Below are 9,965 nucleotides of genomic sequence, written 5' to 3' on the forward strand. Positions count from 1 at the left end.
GTCGGAGGTGGACCAGGAGGAGGACGAGGACCAGGAGGAGGACGAGGTGGACGAGGAGGCGGCGGGGTGGGTCGTGGGAGAGGAGCGGTGGGGAGGGGGAGGGAAGGGGGAGGAGATGGGAAGGGGCGGGGAGGGAAGGGGGAAGGGAAGGGGCGGAAGGAAGGGAAGGGAGGGCGCGAGGGCGGGTGGGAGGGCGGGAGGGAGGGAGGGAGGGAGGGAGGGAGAGGAGTGGAGGCCGGATATCAGTGCGAGCCCATTAAAGTTAATAGAGCATACCACGCGCCCCCCCGTCTCCGTCCCCGTCCCCTTCCCCCCTCCCTCCCTCCCCCCCTCCCTCCCCCCTCCCGCCCTCCCGCCCTCCCTCCCGCCCTCGCGCTCGCCCTTCCCGTCCTCCCTCCCCTTCCCTTGCCCCTTCCCTCCCCGCCCCTTCCCTTTTCCTCCCCCTTCCCACACCCTCCCCACCCCTCCTCTCCCACGACCCACCCCGCCGCCTCCTCGTCCACCTCGTCCTCCTCCTGGTCCTCGTCCTCCTCCTGGTCCACCTCCGACCACCTCCAACCACCGCCAACCACCTCGGGTTATACCTGGAATAGTAATAAATATTTTTAGTATGAGAACACATCAAAAATATTGTATAAGGATTAATATAATCAATTAATTAATGATTAATATAATCAATTGTATAAGATTATCCATAGCTACTGAATATGTGCTTGCACGAGAAATGTACTGAAATAATTTATTGTAAACGTGATAAGTTTGTAATATTTCAGATGAAATATAAGTACAATTGCCATTGAATATTATAAGAATATTAATTAATTAATTAATAATATATTAAATTCTATAAGCTTATTCAAAGCTACTGAATATGTGCTTGCGCGAAAAATGAATTGAAATAATTTTATGTAACCATGACTAGTTTGAAATATTTTAGATAGAATATAATTACAATTGCCATCAAATATTATAAAAGTGTTTTACTCACCGAGCACAAATCCTCGTCCACCTTCATCTCCTTGTCTTCCTCGACCTCCTCCTCGTCCGACTCCGAACACCTTCAACCACCGCCAATCACCTCCAACAACCACCGATAACCACCACGGGTATACCTGCAATAATAATAAAGATTTTCAGTATAAGAACACATCAGAAATGTTGTGTAAGAATTAATATAATTATTTAATTAATTGATAGTAGAACAAATTTCACTAGCGCATTTATAGCTACTGAATTTGTGCTTGCGCGAAGAATGAATTGAAATAATTTATTGTAAAGATGACAAGTTTGGAAAAGATTAGTTGAAACATAATTACAATTGTCATCGAATATTATAAAAACGTTAAACTCACCGAGCACAAATCCTCGTCCCCTCCTCCGGAATCACCTTGATTACCCGCAACCACCCCTAACCACCCCCAACGACCACCGCCAACCACCGCGAGTTATACCTCGAATACTAATAAATATTTTCAGCATGAGAACAAATCAAAGATAATGTGTAAGGTTTAATATAATTTCTTCATCGACATATTTTATCGAAAAGATTATAGGAAGATTATAAAGTTATAGAAATTTTATTAGCGTACTGACAGCTACTGAATTTCGGCTTGCGCGAAAAACGAATTGGAATAATTTATTGTAAACATGAACCAGGAACCACGGAGCGCTTATCCTGGAAGTCGAGAAATTTTATTAGCGGACTGACAGCTACTGAATTTGGTGTTGCGCGGAAAACGAATTGAAATAATTTATTGTAAACGTGAACCAGGAACCACGGAGCGCTTATCCTGGAAGTCGAGAAATTTTATTAGCGCAGTGACAGCTACTGAATTTGGGGTTGCGCGAAAAACGAATTGAAATAATTTATTGTAAACGTGAACCAGGAACCACGGAGCGCTTATCCTGGAAGTCGAGAAATTTTATCAGCGGACTGACAGCTACTGAATTTCGGCTTGCGCGAAAAACGAATTGAAATAATTTGTTGTAAACGTGAACCAGGAACCACGGAGCGCTTATCCTGGAAGTCGAGAAATTTTATTAGCAGACTGACAGCTACTGAATTTGGGGTTGCGCGAAAAACGAATTGAAATAATTTATTGTAAACGTGAACCAGGAACCACGGAGCGCTTATCTTGGAAGTCGAGAAATTTTATTAGCGCATTGACAGCTACTGAATTTGGGGTTGCGCGAAAAACGAATTGAAATAATTTATTGTAAACGTGAACCAGGAACCACGGAGCGCTTATCCTGGAAGTCGAGAAATTTTATTAGCGCATTGACAGCTACTGAATTTGGGGTTGCGCGAAAAACGAATTGAAATAATTTATTGTAAACGTGAACCAGGAACCACGGAGCGCTTATCCTGGAAGTCGAGAAATTTTATTAGCGCAGTGACAGCTACTGAATTTGGGGTTGCGCGAAAAACGAATTGAAATAATTTATTGTAAACGTGAACCAGGAACCACGGAGCGCTTATCCTGGAAGTCGAGAAATTTTATTAGCGGACTGACAGCTACTGAATTTCGGCTTGCGCGAAAAACGAATTGAAATAATTTATTGTAAACGTGAACCAGGAACCACGGAGCGCTTATCCTGGAAGTCGAGAAATTTTATTAGCGGACTGACAGCTACTGAATTTGGGGTTGCGCGAAAAACGAATTGAAATAATTTATTGTAAACGTGAACCAGGAACCACGGAGCGCTTATCCTGGAAGTCGAGAAATTTTATTAGCGGACTGACAGCTACTGAATTTCGGCTTGCGCGAAAAACGAATTGAAATAATTTATTGTAAACGTGAACCAGAAACCACGGAGCGCTTATCCTGGAAGTCGAGAAATTTTATTAGCGGACTGACAGCTACTGAATTTCGGCTTGCGCGAAAAACGAATTGAAATAATTTATTGTAAACGTGAACCAGAAACCACGGAGCGCTTATCCTGGAAGTCGAGAAATTTTATTAGCGGACTGACAGCTACTGAATTTGGGGTTGCGCGAAAAACGAATTGAAATAATTTATTGTAAACGTGAACCAGGAACCACGGAGCGCTTATCCTGGAAGTCGAGAAATTTTATTAGCGGACTGACAGCTACTGAATTTGGGGTTGCGCGAAAAACGAATTGAAATAATTTATTGTAAACGTGAACCAGGAACCACGGAGCGCTTATCCTGGAAGTCGAGAAATTTTATTAACGGACTGACAGCTAATGAATTTGGGGTTGCGCGAAAAACGAATTGAAATAATTTATTGTAAACGTGAACCAGGAACCACGGAGCGCTTATCCTGGAAGTCGAGAAATTTTATTAACGGACTGACAGCTACTGAATTTGGGGTTGCGCGAAAAACGAATTGAAATAATTTATTGTAAACGTGAACCAGGAACCACGGAGCGCTTATCCTGGAAGTCGAGAAATTTTATTAACGGACTGACAGCTACTGAATTTGGGGTTGCGCGAAAAACGAATTGAAATAATTTATTGTAAACGTGAACCAGGAACCACGGAGCGCTTATCTTGGAAGTCGAGAAATTTTATTAACGGACTGACAGCTACTGAATTTGGGGTTGCGCGAAAAACGAATTGAAATAATTCATTGTAAACGTGAACCAGGAACCACGGAGCGCTTATCCTGGAAGTCGAGTTTCACCGCGTAGCGGACCCGAAGCGCGGGATCCGGGAGGTTGAGAACCCGGTACTCGAAATACGTAGCGGACCCGAAGCGCGAGATCCAGGTGGTTGAGAACCCGGTACTCGAAATTTGCGGAGCGCGACTCTCATCCGTCCGCTCTACTGCGCGGTTGTTACCGGACTGAGGAACTCGGCTAGCCGATTTTAGATTGGTGACGTCACTTTCCGAACATCCGAAAATTCAAACTTTGGTTTCGAACTGTAATACTAGGTATGATGATGTATGATGTATGATGTATGATGAATGATGTACGATGTATGATGTATGATGTATGATGATATGATATGATGTATAATGAGTTTAGTTTTCACATTTTATACAAGAAATACGCACTTTATCTCTCCTGCCGATTCCAGACTCAAGCGGCCAGGCCCTTCGATGGTTAGCCGTTGACTGAAGATATATCCTTCAGTTAACGGGTCAGCTGATAACGCTGCCGTTCTGCGACAGTTGGATGATGAAAAATTTTGCTCGTACCTTTCAAATGTGTGTTAAAATACACTCGAAGTGTTAAGAAGCCTCGTTACTTCTCTTTCCAACACCTTCTTAGGTCTTTAAATCACTACGCTGCGTTAAATACTGTCTCATGTACAGAGAATCCATTTCATCTTAATCAAAATTGGCGCATCCGTGATGTATTACAGTTACTCTGAATTTTTTTCCATCCGAACACTTTTCGAAAAACTATTCAGCTTCTCCACCCAACGTAGATACTTCACTTGCGACTAGCTAAAACAGCGTTTCGATTCTATGCCTACGAAAATCCAAGATCGAGAGAGCAAATGAAAAGTTGTTGGAATATTTATGAATATTTATGTTATGGAATACATCGGAATATTAATGTTATGGAATAAATCGTGCGTGTGTCGAATAGAATCCCATTTCGAAATGAATAATTCTTCTCTTTTCATATCATAGCTGATCTAGTAATATAGGTAAATAGGATGGTTGGAGGTGTTCGGAAATGGTAGGACATTTCAAAATTTAAAGTCGACGATGATCCGGTGCATCAATTTTATCGTTACAGATTTTCTTTTCCCATGAGGCATAGAGTATTCAACAACGATAATGCAGTCCTTAAAATTCATCATTCATCTCTGTCTGGAAAGCTAATTCGCAAGGCGTGGTATTCTAGATATGTCAAAACTAAGCTAGCGGCACGTGTTTGCATTATTAGAAAAATACCCGTACTCTACATACATTGTTTCTAATCTTTTGCTACATTTGGTTTAATCCACATGCTTCCACAGCACGAATAGTCGGAAATGTTTTGGATTATCCATAATAAAATAAAAGAAGTAACAAAGCTTAAATTTAGTGTTAAAGCTCTAATGAATACATCAAACTGCGGTCGAATTCATTTATTATATGCACATGACCTCTGTATATTTGATAAATTATTCCTAAGTACATTGAAACATATGTATTTATAATGAAATATCATGCAAAGGGCTGTGTAAACTATAAACTATAATTTCTATCAAATAGCTGCTCTTATGTCAACAGGGCTTTGAGACTCAGTTAAGTTGGATCTCGATTCTTGTCATCGTATGTAGGACATTGGGTTACATGAACAAATGCGAATTACGAAGAACTCCGTATTAGAGATAAGGATATTTTAGTTCAAGTATACCTATACACAGAAATCCGTATGTGAAAATACTTAAACCTCTGTGTTTATTGTAAAAATCTAGTTTTTAACATGTGTATATATGTATATACACATGCATAAGTATACATATACATGTATACACATACATGTAGATAAATGATTGCCAAGAAATCAGAAACACTCACAACTTGTCGTAAATAGAGTAAAACGTAAGGTTAATAATATACAAATTACACAAGCGCACCATAAAACGTGGCAAGGGTAATCCTAGCGCAGTGATTGTATAAACTAAAGAAATATACATTTACATATACATGATATAAATTAATAGACTAGAAAAGAGTATTTAGAGAGCTTATCTAATTCCGATCTTGTCACAATAGGTCATTAACATAATCAATATACGGTTAAAGCTGTATTAGCTACATTCACTATTAGAGACAATATTTTTTATCCATAGGTTCCACCTGCACGGCCAATTTTGTGTAGCCGAGAGTCGACTCTCTTCTCCTAGATATGGCCTGTACATGCAACAGACAAGTATAAGTCTAATATTATGCATAATTAATATTGCGTCTTAAGTGTCATAGGCAGGGCTGATTAGGTTTTCTCGTGCTTACAAATGTGCTTGATTTTCACGTTACATAATCATGGAATGAATTTTACATATACAGCTTCTCTGATTTTACGATCAGTTCAAGAAGCCTAAATTCGATGAAAATCATGACTAACCTGAAGAGCGACAAATATCGCGGCAAACAAAGCGATTGATGCAACGCAAATAGCAACTGCAAACGCAGTGGCTGCTGTTACAGCTAATGATGCAGAATCCTCGGTTTCTTATAGTTACAAAGATGCTTAAATTAATTAAAGTCTTAAATTAATCTTATAGTTACAAAGATGCTGCAACTACTAACTGGGACCCTAACAAGTTGTTGAAGTAAAACTGAGGTGCATAATTTGACTACAGAAACGAAATGAACATATGAAAGTTTACCTTCGGAAAAATAAAGTCCAGGCCGACAACCGATGTACTGAGTTTCACCAGTGCCATTGCAAGTTTCACAGGATACATGACAGGCTTCGCAGTTATAATCCATCGTTTCGTACGTGTTTTTAGGACAGGCAGCGTAGCACGTGTTTTCGTGCAAGACTAAGTGGTGTTTGCACGCAGTGCAATGATTCAAACGATTTTGGCAGCTAGCACAGTTTGCCTCGCATGGTATGCACGTCCCGTTTTCTAAATCTGAGTTTCGGTATTGTGTTTTAATGACAATTATGCTGATCTCGCGAAATTCCATTATAGTATGAATTTTTAATTAAAAATTTTAACGCTATGGAAAGTGTAAGTGCAAGGTTAAAGTTGAGCGTGCTAACGAGGTTTACCGGTTCGAGAATTTATGAAAGATTTAACCCAAAGTAAATGAAAAACTCGAAAAAATACTTTCCACGAGTTGACCGATTTTGATCCCTTTCAAACCTACTCTCTCAATATCCCTCGGGGCATTGTTGCAGGCAGACAGCAATATCCGTGATCAGAAGATGAGCCGGAGTACAGGAAAGACAAGACCTACACCTGATCCTACTCCTGAGACTACCCCTACTCCTGATCCCACTCTCACTCCCACTCTTGATCCTGATCCTACTCCTTCTCCTACTTTTACTCCTAATTCTACTCCTACTTCTTCTCCTACTTTTATTAGGACTCCTACTGCCACTTCTACAACTCCTGCTTCTACTTCTATTCCCACTCCAACTCCTAATCCTACTACTACCCACACTTCTACTTCCTTTGAAACACCTACTCCTGATCCTACTCCTACCACTACGACTACTTCTATTGCTACTTCAACTCATACTTTTTCTATTCCTACTTCTACTTTTACTTTTACTCATTCTCCTACTCCTAATCCTACTGCTTTCACCCCTACTCCTGATTTTACATTAACTCCTACTACTCCTACTTCTACTCCCATTCCGATTCCAACTACTACTTTTACTGCTATTCTCACTTTTACTCCTATTTTTACACCTACTTCTGACCCCACTTCCACTCTTATTCCTGATCCTATTCCTACTCTTATTCCTGCTCCAGATCCAACGCCTACTTCTACTCCTGATCCTACACCTGGTCCTACTCATGGTCCTACTTCTGATCCTACTTCAGATCCTACTTCTGATTTGACTCCTGATCCCACTCCTGATCCTAGTCCTGGTCCTGCTCCTGATCGTACTCCTGATCTTACTCCTGATCCCACTTCCACTCCTAATCTTGATCCTCATCCCACTCCTACTTCTACTTATACTCCTGATCCTACTCCTACTCCTGATCCTACTTCTCCTATTGATCCTTCTCCCACTTCTGATTCTACTCCTGATCCTACTCCTGGTGGTACTCCTGGTACTACTCCTGATCCTACTTCTGATCCTACTCTGGATTTGACACCTGATCCCTTTGCTGATCCCACACCTGATCCTACTCCTGAAACTACTCCCACTCTCGATCCCACTTCCACTCCTACTCTTGATCCTCATCCCACTCCCACTTCTACTCCTACTCCTGATCCTACTTCTCCTATTGATCCTTCTCCCACTTCTGATTCTACTCCTGATCCTACTCCTGGTGGTACTCCTGGTACTACTCCTGATCCTACTTCTGATCCTACTCTGGATTTGACACCTGATCCCTTTCCTGATCCTACACCTGATCCTACTCCTGAAACTACTCCCACTCTCGATCCCACTTCCACTCCTACTCTTGATCCTCATCCCACTCCTACTTCTACTCCTACTCCTGATCCTACTCCCACTCCATTAAATATTATAAAAATGTTATACTCACAGTCCACAAATCCTCGTCATCCTCGTCCTCCTCCCCCTCGTCCTCCGCCTCGTCCACTTCGATCACCCGCAACTACCGTTAACCACCCTCCGACGACCACAGCCGACGACCGCCGGTTATACCTCGAATACTGATGAATATTTCAAGTATTAGAACTCATCAAAAATGTTGCGTAAGGATCAATATACTTTTTTCATTGCCACATTGTGCCAAGAAGTTCATGAGAAAATTATAAAAAATTATTTGAATTCTATTAACGCATTGATAGCCACTGAATTTGGGCTTGCGCGAAAAATGAATTGAAATAATTTATCGTAAATATGACAAGTTTGAAAAATTGTCATTAAATATCATAACAATGTTAAACTCACCGAGCACAAATCCTCGTCCTCCTCGTCCACCTCCGACCACCTCCAGCCACCGCCAACCACCTTTAGCAACCACCGATAACCACCTCGGGTTATACCTGGAATAGTAATAAATATTATCAGTATAAGAACACATCAAAAATATTGTGCAAGAATTAATATAATTAATTTATGAATTAACAATACGATAAATTTTATTACCGCATTCATAGCTACCGAATTTGTGCTTGCGCGCAAAATGAATTGAAATAAGATTTTGTAAACAGGACAAGTTTAAAAAATTTTAAATAAAATATAATGACAATTGTCACGAAATATTATAACAATGTCAAACTCACCGAGCACAAATCCTCGTCCTCCGAGTCCACGTTGTTCTCCTCGACTTTCTTGTCCTCCTCCTCGTCCACCTCGATCACCCGCAACCAGCCCTAACCACCTTCGACCAAGTTCAACCACCGCCAACCACCTCCGACGACCTCTAACGACCTCGGGTTATACCTCGAATACTAATAAATATTTCCGGTATTAGAACACATCAAAAATATTGTGTAAGGATTATTACAATTTTAGTATCGACCCATTCAACCAAGAAGATTATGAGAAAATTATAAAAGATTATGGAAATTTCATTAGCGCACTGACAGCTACTGAATTTGGGCTTGCGCAAAAAATGAATTGGAATAATTTATTGTAAACTGACACCGGAACCACGGAGCGCTTGTCCTGAAAGTCGAGTTTCACCAGGTAGTGGACTTTGAACGCAGAAACTACGGGGCGCTTGTCCGGGGAGTCGAGTTCCACCAGGTAGCGGACCCGGAGGGCAGGATCCAGGAAGTAGAGAACCCGATACTCGAAATCTGCGGATCACGATTCTCCTACGTCCGCTCAGCTGCGCGGTTGTTTCCAGACTGAGGAGTTCGGCTAGCAGATTTCAGATCGATGACGTCAAGTGAAAAAAAAATTTGGGTGACGTCACCTTCTGAACATTCGAACATCCAAACTTTAGTTCCGAACTTTGATGCCATGAATGATGATGTATGATGTAATGTATGATGTATGATGTATGATGTATGATGTAAGATGATACGATATGATGTATTATTGTTTTAGTTTCCACATTTCAGACTAGAAATACGCACTTCATGTTTCTTGCCGATTCCAGACTCAAGCGGCTAGGTCTTTCGATGGTCAGCCGTTGACTAGAGATATATTCTTCAGTTAACGGGTCAGCTAATAACGCCGCCGTTCTTCAACAGTTGGATGTTGAAAATTCTTGCTCGTACCTTTCAAATGTGCGTTAAAATACACTCGAAGTCTCAACAAACTTCATTTTTTATCATCCTTTCAAAAAACAAAAAAATCGCTGACAATCACTTATTCAGATCTTCAAATCAGGACACTGCGTTACATACTGTCTCCTATGCGGAGCATCTATTTCATCTCGAGCAAAATC

The 9,965-nt window shown here is 41.1% G+C and overlaps 1 long non-coding RNA gene across 1 annotated transcript; it reads right to left on the reverse strand.

Annotated features, from left to right (window-relative positions):
• Positions 1–532: 532 nt before the first annotated feature.
• Positions 533–9,732, reverse strand: LOC124301278 (uncharacterized). Its single transcript, XR_006907443.1, has 4 exons — positions 9,213–9,732; positions 8,851–9,018; positions 989–1,112; positions 533–584 (listed from the first exon to the last, which is right to left on the reverse strand). It is a non-coding gene; the product is annotated as an uncharacterized LOC124301278 (long non-coding RNA).
• Positions 9,733–9,965: the final 233 nt, after the last annotated feature.

This window comes from Neodiprion virginianus, chromosome 1 (assembly GCF_021901495.1).
Source record: "Neodiprion virginianus isolate iyNeoVirg1 chromosome 1, iyNeoVirg1.1, whole genome shotgun sequence".
In the NCBI taxonomy this organism is placed as follows: domain Eukaryota; kingdom Metazoa; phylum Arthropoda; class Insecta; order Hymenoptera; family Diprionidae; genus Neodiprion; species Neodiprion virginianus.